Source organism: Micromesistius poutassou (assembly GCF_964030765.1).
Source record: "Micromesistius poutassou genome assembly, chromosome: 17".
In the NCBI taxonomy this organism is placed as follows: Eukaryota; Metazoa; Chordata; class Actinopteri; order Gadiformes; family Gadidae; genus Micromesistius; species Micromesistius poutassou.
Genome location: NC_140287.1, coordinates 13,865,636 through 13,879,862, shown reverse-complemented (window position 1 = coordinate 13,879,862; position 14,227 = coordinate 13,865,636). Strand labels below are relative to the sequence as shown.

General features: G+C 44.9%; 1 protein-coding gene across 1 annotated transcript in view; it reads right to left on the bottom strand.

Moving 5' to 3' along the window:
- pacrg (PARK2 co-regulated) overlaps nucleotides 1-10,671 on the bottom strand; it is a 68,377-nt gene extending 57,706 nt beyond the window's left edge. The window contains exon 1 of the mRNA XM_084481921.1: nucleotides 10,537-10,671. The gene's annotated coding sequence lies outside the window, so the exon portion shown is untranslated. The remainder of the gene's footprint in view (nucleotides 1-10,536) is intronic.
- Nucleotides 10,672-14,227: the final 3,556 nt, after the last annotated feature.

Genomic DNA, 14,227 nt, shown 5'->3' with positions numbered 1-14,227 from the left:
GAGAGAGAGAGATCCCCCACTGTTGGCACAGGGAGACAAGGCTGATTGCTTTGAGGCAATTTGCCGGCCAACCTTGACCTTTTTCCCTGTGTGTGGTCAAGATCACCGCCGTGAGTCAGCCGGCCCACAGACAAGAACAAAAGCAAACATGGGCCGACAGAGAGAGAGAGAGAGACAGAGGCGCGGAGCGGGCGAGAGAGGGGAAGAAAGGTCACAGAGCATAAAAGAAGAAGAGGGGAGAGGTGGCATGATGATGCCACTGCGTTAGTTCGCAAGCCGTGTGGCATCCTACTATAGGGCACAGGAATGATGATGTCATGCTGCCATCGTGCATGCAGCCATCTAGGCCTAGGCCTATCCCTCTGCCCAGAAACCAACACGTGGGGGAATTCCACAGAAACAAAAAGGCGTCTAATGTTTCTTTTGCTCGCTCTTAACCCGTATCATGAGCACAGCTGAGACCATCGCGGCGCTGCGGTACAGACATCTAAACTATATAAGTGAGTCACTGTAAAATGGAACCGTGCGCTATTTCCCAGAAAATCACCTGGCCCCATTGTGTTCCGTACACTATTGATGAAATAAGAGCTGGGGAACATTAGTCTGGTAGTGGCCGGGCCTGTGCTGAATCCACCGCGATGCACTTAATCACAATCACATAAACACGCACTCTGGGACCAGGACGAGACTCCAGTTAGCACCACACAATAAGAGCTTAGGACGACCATGCAACACACACGTGTACACACACACACACACACACACACACGCACACACACCCACACACAATGAAGCCTTTCAAGAGAATCTTAATCAGTGGCTGCACTCAGAGGTAAAGTTGTGCATCCATTATTGATTGCGCGTGTGCACGTGTGTTTGTGTGTGTGTCTTTGGGTGCTGGTTGGATCCCCCATGGGGCCCTCCGGCGAGTCAATGAAAGGGGGGCACGGATCAGCCGAGGCATTAGCAATTAGCCCCGGCACACAGACAAAGACCCCTCGCATTTCTGCCCTGGTCCACATCTTGACAGAAAACACACTAAAAGATACAAGCTGTGAGTACCTGTGTATTCCCTGGAAATTGTTTTGTTGTGTGCGCGAGTGAGTGAGTCAGTGAGTAAACTGTTATGTGTGTGTTTGTATCTGGATGAGACAGTGGTATGTCTGTGTGTATGGACAGTTGTATGTGTGTGTTTGTGTTTGTGTGTGCGCGGCGCGCGTGTTTTTGTTTGTGTTTGTGTGTGTGCGTGCACGTGCGTGCGTGCGTGCGTGTGTGTGCGTGTGTGCGTACGTACATGTGTGGATAGTTGTGTGTGCGTGTGTGTGTGTGTGTGTGTGTGTGTTACATGATTCCTCCTAAAACCAGAGAGCCAAGAGGGGTTAGTTTGCCAGGCAGGTCTCAGAGTCACAACCGTTAGCTGGGCTTAAGGGCCAATCAGAGACATGCCATACGCCACGAGCGGCGGGGTGACAGTGTGATGGAAGAAGGTAGGAGAGAGAATGGAGTGAAAAGAAAAAATGAAAGAAAGCAAGCGAGCCAAAGAGGGAAAAGCTGGTTTCATGCTTCTGCCGAGGTAATTGCTGTCGACCGTACAGCTATTTTTGTTTTCCCCCAGCTCTGGCAGGAAGGAGGATGAGGAGCGTGCATTGTGCGAGAGAAGTGAGGCTAATGTAGGCGAACACACAGCGGCAGATATCAAATGACAAGGGACGTGCACAGGTTTCCATAGGGGCAGTGGCTCACACTCTGAAAAGGGCACCTAAAAAAAAATATGTGTGCTTAAATATATGCCTCGAATGAGTAGGCCTACTTTTTTGACCCTTCATTAGGGATTGATAATAAAAGGGATTAACCAGAAATCCATGTGGTTGGTTCAATAAAGTAGCCTATTTCAATACATCCACAATGCCCACCTATTTCAATACATCCACAATGCCCATCGGTTAACCAGTTCAACCCTTACCTAGAACTGGAATCATTGACAACCAATCAAAACACCAGCGTTTGAGGTTTTCTGTGGGGTAATAACAAGGAGCTCCGATATGTTTCAAAGAAATACCTCTTTTAATTGGCTGTTCTTTGACACCCTTAATCAAACCAATTGTTACTTTAACAGTAACAATACACAGTACAAAGAAGTACAAAGTACAAAGAGGACTATTTATTTGTGAAGAAATAAATTTTGTATATTGGAATCAATGCATGCATCAAGAACATCTGCATACAGGATCCTGCAGCTTTATGGCCTCTTGCAGCTCCAGCTACATCTTCTCTTCTCCTCCTTAGAAAGCTGCCATGTAAGGATGATGATGAAAACGGAATGGCATTATAAATAGGCACAAGCCTGCAATTAGCGGTAAAAGAACAGATTGCGCATGCGTGGGTAAATGGAAAACTACTGCGATAATGTGGTACATTCATCTGGCTAGTTAAGCAGTGGCAATGATAAAACATTTAACTAGTTCAAATTGCCCTAATTACTATATTTCAAGTAAAGTCTCTATTCATCTGTGATCTGTGAACGCTATTAACATCCAACATTAACGGGTGATGGTAAACCCAGGATCATCGGCAGACCGATGATCCTCTTATTATGGTCCTCATTACAAACTAAACATGTTAAAAAATGCAGCAGCGTTAATTGCTGTGAAATAGGGATTGTGAAGAAGGCGTCACACCATGCTATAATGCTATAGTGAACGAACCATGTTAAGGGATCACTGCCACTGTTGGTCAGTAGTATATTCCTGCAGCAGAGGAGGCTGCCATTTCAAGACCACAGTCCCAGGATGTCATTTCTCAGACCCTAGTCATTTTTTAAATATTTATAAATACCACTTTCTTAACTAATAGTTTTGAAAGTACTTAAAGTGTTAAAGGTTTATTCAACCCAAACACGAGAGAACCAGCATTTTTTTCTCATACTGCTCCTCTTGGCTCTGTCTCACAACATGGCACCCGGCATGACTTAACTTCACATTCCCTCTTTACAAACACAGAACGCACAGTACAGTCCCCTTCACTGAACTTTCTCCCAACTCTTTTCGCTCTGTTGGGGTGAACCACTATGCTCATTTGCAGGGTTGGCTGGAATGCTACATTAACTGAGAGCCTTTCCTACAAGCAGAATGAAATTCAGGATGAGAAGACTTGAGCGGACACAGCCAAATCAAGGTTAATTTTTCACGCTAGGACTTGGATGCACACTTTCACCATTGAGAAGTAGCAGAGAGAGGGAGCTGCAGACTAACCCTAACCCTTCTATATATTTTTTTAAAGAGGTCTGAAGCCCCTGACGTCAATGCATGCAGGTGCCTGCAAACAGCTGTATAGTAGTGGTGCTACTGCTCCTCAACCCATTTACAGCCGGCTTCTGTGGTAAACACAGCATATGGGTATCTATGCAGAGGTAAATATCCATTTGGTTTTGTTTTTGAAAGCATTTCATTTTTTGGATCTGGCCTTATGCAACTTGACTCAACAACTTGATCCTAGTGAAGGCATATTCACAGGTCCAAATCCTGCAATGTAAAGAGGTTGACAGCTGGTTTAACTGCGAGTAATAGTGTGTGTAATGATCTTAGTTATTCAGAGCAGGCTGACTTCAGAGCCAAGCTCTAGTTACTCATAAGAGGTCCGCAGTCACCATGTGAGAGCAGTTCTATACGGTTCTATATCTGCCAAAGAAGCGTTCATCAATGCCGTTCAAAACATACATCTGGACAGAAATGCCATGTTCAGCTCAGTTCAGTGATAGTAGTAGTATACAGATTAAGGGGCATCAAAAAAAAGTATTTGCAGATATTAAACGCTAGAAACAGTAGAAATCACAAAGGAACCACCTATTGAGATCACCGGTTGATGTTCGGGAGAGAGACAATGACTGCGTTTACATGGACATTAATACTCCGATATTAATCGGAATAAGGTCTTAATCAGAATATGACGCTGCCATGTAAACACCATTCTCCGATTGCCTTAATTAGATTATGGTCATATTCGGAATAAGCATAATCTGAATAAGGTATGTGGAGTATTCCAATCATATTCTGATTATTGAGGCACATTCTAGACATGTATACACCTTAATTGCATTATAACGTCCTTTCAGAATATTCGCAGCATTTTGCGACAAGCCGACAACTGAGTCACATTATGGCAACATACTGACTTCAGAGCTGCCAACTCTCATGGTTTCACTGTGTGACACACGCTTTTGCCTGTTTACACACGCACACACGCCACACATCCAAATTCTCATGGCAAAAAAAAAAATCAGAGACACGTTTGTTCCTTTCCAAACTCCCCGACGGTAGAGTGAGACAGCGGGAGAAACCTCAAGACCCCCCCATCAACAATCCCAATCGCCCGCAATCCAACACTCCCCCCTGTCAATAATCCCGATCGCCCGCAATCCAACACTCCTCTCCCCTCCCCCCGTCAACAATTACACCCGCGGACCCTGCTATAAAGGTATGCATTACAAGATTCTACAGAATCTCACTCCGGCCAAAACCTAAAAGTTGGCAGCCCTGTGACTTACAACGCGTGTTGTTTACTCGTGACACAAGAGTCTCACATTTGTTATGTTGTACACGAGCAGATACTAATAATAATAATAATAATCAATAAGAAAACCGAAATTATAGTATAGGGTAGAGCGTTGCTATGTAAATGTAACCCTTATTTTTAGTCTGGTAGCGTCCTCCGGTCACTTCAGGATCGTGGGAACATTCGGGTTACAAATAAATAAGTCAATGCAGTTGTTCTCAGTGTTTGTGAGAAACACTGCTTAATCAGTCTATGCTGGGCTACATGTAAATGGGGAATATGAACAGAGTATTCTTTTAATAACTCATGTAAACACCTTAATCGCAATATTACCATAATCAGAATAAGGTCCATAATCGGGTTAAGGTTGTCCATGTAAATGCAGTCAATGTTCCAGTTTCAGTAAGATGCAATTACGACGAAGCAAATTGTAAAGAAATAACTATCCCCCAAGAAGGACTGGCTCTGATATAGCCCATAGTCACTCAGTGGAGGATGTGGTTACACCAAAACTTGATTAACCTCACTATAAACGACAGCATGATAACATTTTTATTTATTTTATTTTATAGAGGTCCCGAAAAGCAATTCCCAATTTTCTCTTTATTTACTTTCACCATTTTGCAGTCACTTTTATCCAAGCGACTTATATAAGTAATTGCCCAAGGATGTGTACAGTAAGACATCGGACATTGGGGCTCAAACCCAGACCCTGGGTTCTGGTATTCAAACACACTAACCAATAGGGTAGTCTATTAGTAGTCTACTCTGCCCTCCTGTCTCCCTTCACTTTCAATTAAAAGTTCACATGAAGACAAACGTGAAGGCACATCCACGTATCACTCATAATTTAAAACAAAATAATATTGTCAATATTTCACTTTTGATTTCAACAAATGTATATTCTTTATTAGAACTAATTAAAATTCACATATTTTACAATAATTCCAGTAGTAGGAAAATATTGCAAGGGACTCAAGGCATTACAAAACCACAGGAGACATATAAAGGCTCATGAAATATTCATTAAATATTGTCAAACCGGTTTTAATGCACCATGGCCGTTCTTTCCCTGGGTTCAGGCAGGGGTCTCTTTGTTAAGAGGTAGTGGCTATGGCATTTATACAAATAGAATAGAAAATGAATAAAATAATAAAAGACAAAGACAGGTGAGTGATTCACACAATCTACTCAGGCAGACAAGCTTATCTGACGATCATGTAAAAATAATGCATTCACAACGTCTGGTAATAGAATTGATGGTGTAAATGCAACACACACACACACACACACAGACACATAATATAAAAAATAAGCGTGTATGTGGAGACACATACACGCTTGTAGATAACCTGCACATAAAACTGAAAAAATCGGAGATGAAAAAAATCAGAGATGAAAATCATACTAATGCATGTCCGTGGGCAGCAGAACACTGAAAAATGGCATGTTTGATAATAAAAAAACAGGACGTCACTGTTTATTTTGTTATTGCTGTCACAATCATTAGCCAGAGTAATTGAACGACTGGGCCTCTTTACCAGCAGCTTTCTTGTTACCAACGCGATGCCAGCACAGACTGTTAATGCTGTGAGAAGACACAAACAGCAGCACTAATGGAAGCAGCTCAGCTGAAGGCTACGCGTGGTGGAGGTAGTACCTTTCCCTCATTAGTATCCTTATTATACAGGAAAATGATAAGACGAGGGGACACCGAGGGGTCAACCAAATACTCACCCCCTAGCCTTAACAAACACACATTGTCAAATTGTTGCTGCAAGAGCATTGTGTTTTGGTAGAATAGTCAAAACACTTCTGCCTTTATTTGTAATCCATGTGCAGAATATTATCTTAGGACCGCTAGCTAGCAATAATGAAACACATATTTTCTATCCATAAGTGCTAATTTTATAATACTACTACAGCTTTTACCCTGAAAAACTATAAAACCAAAGAAGTTTACACAAGGTAAACAAGGTTTACACAACCTTTTATGGTTCTCATGGCTCTGACATTGCCCTGTAGCAATGCTTTTATTGAGCAAGCGTTAACCATTTTAAACCGAGAGAAGACTAAGAGATATTAAACGGAGAAGACGAAAGAGATGTGGACGGAGGCATGGACGGAGGAGAGGAACCGCCTGGAAACCTGCTCCAGTTTCTAAAAGGTGAGGCGGCTAAATAAAGCTGAGATCAGGGGGACTGGGCGGCTCGGCTGGCGGATACGCGTGAGTGTGTGCACGCAGCGAACCAGTTGGGGACCTCCTGCCAAACCAGACGGAACTAGGCCAGTGGATGAGGAGAGGCACGTAGGGACCAGGTAGGAGGAGCAGGAGGAGGAGGAGGAGGAGGAGCAGGAGCAGGTAGATGAGGAGGAGGAGGAGGAGGAGAAGGAGGAGACAAGGTGGGGACTGCATCAAAATGACAGCGACAGAGGGAATAAAAAAAAAACGCAAAAACAGCGGTGATTGGTTTCATGCCGGGCCGCATTTCATCTCTTCGAGATATACGGGGAGGCGCGTGCACATGGCCCGCGCCGACGCCTAGAACAAGCTAGCGGTAGAGCAGCATGCTAACAGTAAGCTAGCAGTTGACAGTGTTGACAGTGATGACCGATCCACTGTGGGTGACCCAGCGGCAGACCCCACGTCAAGCAGGTGGCGTTGGTGTTCAGTAGTTGCATTGTCCCATCTACCTCTAGACTAGTACAATGCTTCCTGCTTGCCCTTGGGCTTACAGCGTTGCTTGTGCAGATTTGACAACAACTGAGACAGAACCCAATCAAGGCTGAGACAGGGGCGGACCGTGGGGGGGGGGGGGGTCGTAATCAGCATTTCCCCTCCAATCAGACCCAAATGGCTGCCTCTAATCTGCACACGGCCACTGATGGCTCTGATGGATAGGATTGATTGGTTATCTGTCTGCGGAGGCTCTGCAGGGGTCTGCAGGGGGGGGACTGTGGGGAGTGCCGCTCGGAGAGAGACAGGACAGAGACGGCTTATCGGCCCGTCACTTGATTTCCCACGTCACCCCGCACACGGGCTCAACAAGCCTCACCCTGCCCCCCCCCCCCCCTCTCTCCCCCCCTCTCATTCATCATACAGAAGAATTAAATGTGGACACTTCAAAGGACTTCCACACTCCGGGCTCCCCGGGGCTCTGTGTTTGCTACCTACTTAAAATGGAAGGGCTCGATCCATCACTGGCTGTTTGTGACGCAGTGCGCGCGTCTGTGTGTGGATGTACGTACAATATATTGTGTTTGTGTGTGTGTGTGTGTGTGTGTGTGCGTATGTGTGTGTGATTGAACACATACAAGATATTATGTGCAAGTTCGTATGGGATTTTGTTTGAGTGTGTCTTTGTGTGTGGATGCGTGTGTCTTTGTGTTGTGTGTGTGTGTGTGTGTGTGTGTGTGTGTGTGTGTGTGTGTGTGTGTGTGTGTGTGTGGCGACTTGTCAAGTCAGATGCAAAGGGGAGATAAGGGCACAGAATAATGTTTTTTTCTCTGCAAGCAAATACCACGAACATGGCGTAGCTGCCTGCACAATTTTGATAAATCTGTCGCTCCTGCCCTATTCGGTGGTGAAAAATACACACAAATCCTCAAACAAATATGCTCATTTCCAATGAATGTGTGATGAATGTGCTCTATTGATTTCACACATGGCGGCTAGAACAATAGAGACCAAGACAAATGTTAGGTCTATCTAAGATAGGAACCTGGCAAATAGCAAGCTGCAAATACAATTCCCTGATATCCTTCCCCTCACCAGCCAACAGGGACTTGAGGGGAACAACGAACACAATTAACATATTCAGCACCGCCTGTATGTGTGTGAGTATTTGTGTGTGTGTTAACAAATAGAAAAAAACACTGCGCCATCACCTCTTTCTGTGAGCTAATGGATCGGTTGCTCAGCAGTGTAAAGGATGAAAGACTTATCTACCGTGGGCTGGCCGACCTGAATTTTCCACAGGAACCACAAGAGAAAGAGAGTGGCCACTTAACCCAAAAAAAGAGGAAACAAAAGCAAGCAAGCAATGGCTGGTGTACTGTGGACCTGTTACAGTCAAGCTGACGAGGAGATGCAGGCAGAGCACTGGATCAGATAGCAAGGTAGGTGGCTCAGGCCAGAGGGTGTCTGTCTGTGCTGTGTCCAGCTCCTAATAGGATGTTCTTGTTGTGCCAGAAGATCAGCCTCATCCTGTGTTCTGGATCCTGTGTCCACAGATCAAAGACTTTCACCCAAGTCCCCACAGAGATGACTGCCAAACTGCACCAGCAGTGGAAGATAAAGAGGATGGCTTAGAGATGGATGGTTGAGGGAGGGAGGAATGGGAGGAAGGGAAGGAGTAAGGGAGTGAGGGAGGGGGGAACAATGGATGCATGGATGGATGGATGGAATAAAGAAACATTTTACATTTTGTTTGCTGTGATCTAGGTGAATGGAAAGGTGTGACAAAGACTTACGCAAATATCATTAGGCACAGTGGTAGAGAATTGTGTGAATGTAAGAAAGCTAAATATTGTTTAGCTCTAATTGTCAAAAATATACAGAGTACAACTTCATAACCTCCTCACTATGTTCTCCAAACTTTGGCGGTAGACGAAGTGAGTGGAGAACTGAAATAATTTACAGGTAGGGAACTGCATGTTACTTCCGAAGGAAGTTGTGCTTTACCTGAACACAAACATAATATAATCCAATATCTCACACTCTGAAGAATACAGTAATTAGGAATTGTTGGCAAGGTGGATAGGTGCTAAAACTATTTGTCTCAGCTTTAGCACCTTGGTTCATGCTGCTTGTCACACTTAACAGCTAGATACAAGCGAGAATTATGTCAAGTGTGCTAAACTTGACATAGGGCTATATTCATTGTTTCTATATTATCCCTGCACTTGACTCTGCTCCAGAGTTATGCTGGTTGGCTACCCTCAACACAGGCGCTTTTCAGATTATGTGTAACAGCAGCATTGCAAATATTTAGTGTTAATGTTATTCTGCTGTGCTATGTGCTATGCATGTCGTGTATGTGTGAACCTCTTCAGGTTCAATATTTTCTGGGGTTGTTTTGTTTGCTGCTGCCTGCACTGTGACTTTGTACAGCAACCGCTGGACGTTGAATCGTCGTAATGTTTTTGGGGCACAGATAACAGAAATTAGAATCTTGTTATTTATAATATATAACAAGGTAACGCCAGTGTGCTGCTAGTTCAGCAGCTTTGAAAGTCACATTGTGGAGCCTGAGGCGCTACACTGCTTATAATGGCTCTCCGAGGTAGACCTCTCTAGGGGGAGGAGCTTACCACGGCCAGTGGAACAAAGAGAACACGGTGAGACACGGCTAGAATTTGACTCTGCAGACATGGAATCTGGTGGAGGAAAAAAATATGTGCATAATGCATACCCCTTGATATGCTAGCCCACTTTAGCAGGAGAACCGGGATTAGTAGAGCGAGGCTCTCTCTCTCTCTTTCAATTCAATTCAAAAAAGCTTTATTTGGCATGAGAAATATACATTTGCATTGCCAAAGCAGGTGAACAATAAAATAAAAAGGTCAGGTAAATATAAGTATGAAACATTAAATACAATACATCTCTCTCTCTCTCTCTCTCTCTCTCTCTCTCTCTCTCTCTCTCTCTCTCTCTCTCGCTCTCTCTCTCGCTCTCTCTCTCTCAAGCTTCAACATTAATGTCAGAACACAGCACTGTGTGAGACCATGTGAAACTGACCAATGGGTTTCACAACATGTCACCGGCCACAGCAGCCCAAAGAGGAGGGAATGGGCCTGGAGTGTGAGGGGAAAGAGGAGAGGGAGAGATAAACAGAATGTGGGCATGTCAGATTCACACAGGAGGGACCCACCAGAAACACAAGCTTATCATGCACGTGGAGAGAACACACAGGGAAACAGACACACACACACACTGCACGAATAGAGCCATCTTTAACCAGCCGTAATTTACAGACATCTTACCAGGGAAGGTGTTTCTGTGTCTGCAGGACTTGGTCATAAAAGCTGAATCTTTACGAGTCGGGTGGTAGTGGAGACTAATGTACTCTTCACCCGGGTCGCTGTGAGCGGGACGACAGCTAGTGTTTCAAATGTCACAAGGAAAGCTGTGCCGCATGTGGTTTGAAGGGGACATATTATACCACTACCAAGTGTGAGTGTGACTAGCCATTACAAGCCGTTTTGAAAATGTGCAGCTTCTGACATCACATGTGGGCGTGTCCATCGGCCGGCCGATATTTGCGTTTTTTACGTGTATCAGTATCAGGCCGTTTTTATTCACCAATTTTATTTTATTTTTTTCAAAATGGACCAAGCTTTTATTAGGCTTTTATTAGACCAAGCTTTTATTAGGCTTATTTAGGCAGCTTGGGGTCTTACAAAAATAACTACAAGTATATGTATGAATGTTTCAAAGAGACAGGGGGAAAGAGAGGCACACACACACACACACACACACACACACACACACACACACACACACACACACACACACACACACACACACACACACACACACACACACACACACAGTTAAAGGGAATCCTCATTATCAGGCAGGAGGGAGGTTGAGCAGGAGGCAGGAGGGGTGAGACAGAGGTCCTGCCAGACAGAACAAGTAGGGGGTCATCCGGTTCCTCTGTGACTCACATGGAGCAGAAATACACCAGCGCTTATCAGTGCTCCCAGGAGAAGGGTGTCCGTCCCCCCATCCCCCCGCCCTCCCTGTGACAGTAACATGACGAGGAGATGGTGTGAGAGAGCATGAGGTGGCGGTGATGGTTTGCACTCTAAACGGAGCCGGTACAAAATGAATGGAAGGAGTGCCTCTTTCAGTGGCAGACTAGCAGGCAATCTCTAGGCTGAATGCTACTGCTGCTGCTGCTGCTGCTGCTGCTGCTGCACGGACAGATAGGAGGCAGATAAACACCGCTGTGTCGAGCCGTCACTTTGCACATACAGACATGGACCCAAGTCGCAGAGCACTGTCTGAGTGTGCACAAGTGTGTTTGTGTGTGTGTGTGTGTGTGTGTGTGTGTGTGTGTGTGTGTGTGTGTGTGTGTGTGTGTGTGTGTGTGTGTGTGTGTGTGTGTGCGTATACGTGTGTGTATTTATTTTCTCGGTGTGCAGACACCTCTCGCAGGGAGCGGCAAGTCTAAAGTGAAGGGTGCTCTTGGATAGCTGTAACGACACTGCAATATGACTCCCTGTAAACTAAGAGCACACCATCAACGTGTTTGGAATAGTAATTTGCCGGCTTGTCATATCCGGAAGATTATCCTGTCAACTCGGCAAGTGGCTGGGAGAGAGTCAATGAGGACCTCGCTTTTGCAGTAAAGACTCAGCACAGCACACCACAGTTTAAACGCAGAAAGAAATGATGAGGCCAGCTAATTTCCAGCAGGCCAGCCACCACTAGTGCAATAAAAACAAAGCCTCCATAAGAAAAGTTACCCCGTCGTCAAACCCAACTGTGAAGGCTGGCTGTTCTCCCTGAAAAGTAAACAAACAATATGAAATGTCGTGATGGTGATGACTGCAGTACATTATGCTCCAGTTTCTGTTTATACTATGGGCCTTTTCCTGGCTTGTTTGTTTGTGTTTGTGTTTGTGGTTGTGCCATGATGGTTGCTTAAGCAGTCGCCGTCGATGACTCTGTTCCGGTGGCTGCTCTCGTGGGACACTTTTGCTGCCGTGGTCACTATCGTATTTCCCATATTTCCATATATCATACTCCATGTTTTATTGACGTCATATTTCCAATATTAATAATAAAGCTGTGATTCTCTGCGCTTATGAGGATCCAACCCGTGTGAGCGGGGTCTTTTTGGAGGCTTGGCAGAACAGGGGGCATGACCTGTCTGTCTGCGACCCCTCTGTCTGTCCACACCCTGAGGGTAGACGTCTACCTCGTCCGCCCATCTCTGCTCTGGACTCTTGCACTCCAGTTGTCATGGTTATTCTATTGTCACTGCCTGATGTGGGTGGATTGCGTTGTGGGGTGGGGGGGGAGGGGGCTGGAGTTGACATACTCCCATATAGTCACTTGTGTAAATGAGAATACAAAGATTGATTTAACTTCTGACAAGTTGGTTGTTGTGAAATTGGCTTGGTTGGCTCTGTGTCACCTGCTAGTACAAACACCCATGCATGCTGTTCTGCTCGGGCTGGAGGAGAGAGAAAACAGTGCCCTCGGTGAGAACAAAGCTGAGTGCAATGTCTACTTTTTGCACCGTCGCCCACTGTACAGGCGCTCACCCAGCTCTCTCTCCGTCTCGCTCGTCGCTCTTCTCTTATTCAAGGAATCCAACCAAAACAGTGGGAGAAATATGTATGAAGAAATCCACATACACAAAATGCAGTATAGTTGTAATATTATTTATATTTCATAATTTGAGAGACACGCTCACACACACACACACACACACACACACACACACACGCAGGTGCGCAAATACACACACACACACACACACACACATACATTTGATACCATACATTGGAATTCAAATTGAAAAGACACATAATTAAAAACGGAATCTCCAGCATGTGCTAGTATTGGTTCTCCCAGAGAGAGAGGTTGACCAAAAGGAGGCTACCTGTCGGCTGTAGAATCTCTCCACAGAGGTAATCACCACTAGGGGTTGTGAAGAAATTGAAAGTACGAAGCAGCGGGAACAGCCAATAATCAGTAAAAATGGGGACAGAGGGGGGGAAGTCTTTGAATGAAATATGACTTATATTATTCCTTTTTTCGCTCCCTAGACAGGGCAGTCTGTCATTTGCACAGGAAGGAGCCGGGAAAGTGGGCTAAGTGGTCAGGCCATTTTTTGTGCCTTTCCAAGTGGCTGAATAGATATTAGGATTTCACTGACTATTACACATGATAATTGAAGAGCTTATTGAATTTTCGTAAATTTTGTATCATTTACAATCCCTCTCGCTCTCTCTTGCAGTAAGTAAACAATTTAACATTATGTAAAACATCATGCGTACGCACGTGGGGGTGTGATTTACAGATTTGTTTATGGCGTGGCATCGGAGCTGCTGGTAGTGCCAATTCAATAACACTGCTCCACTAATTGCATGGCTTAGGCACGGCTTTAGCCCCTGCAGATATTCATCTAAGCCAATTAAGTGAGAGGCTGGTGTTGTAGACGGGACGTAATCCCTGGTTGAATGTTAGAGAGCACACTCAAGTGCAATGTCATAAGAGGACGCGTTGCCTTCTAATATAGCTGCCCAGCTTGGGCTGCGGTACATTTGATTGAAGTTATTCTTTGGCAAAAGAAAAGCGAAAAAGGATCTGAGAACGGCACAAACATCCCCCGATAGATTACAGGCTTAGCTTGTCCTGTCACGACAAGGGATTGGTACCAGAGACAACAGCGATCTGAAGAACTCTCACAGACCAATTGGTCTGGTGTATTTCAATATAACCAAGCTGCAACGGACTCAATAAGTTCTACCAGCGCAAAAATAGAACAATTGTACTAACTCTAACTCTAACAATTGTAGAGTTCCTCTACAATTTACCGCAAGTTCCTCAACCCAAAAAATTAACTGTGTGAGGGGTAAAACTGGAACCACAAATACATCTTCAAAACAATCACCCCACTAAAGGCCTAGCCTACATAAACATCACACACTGAAC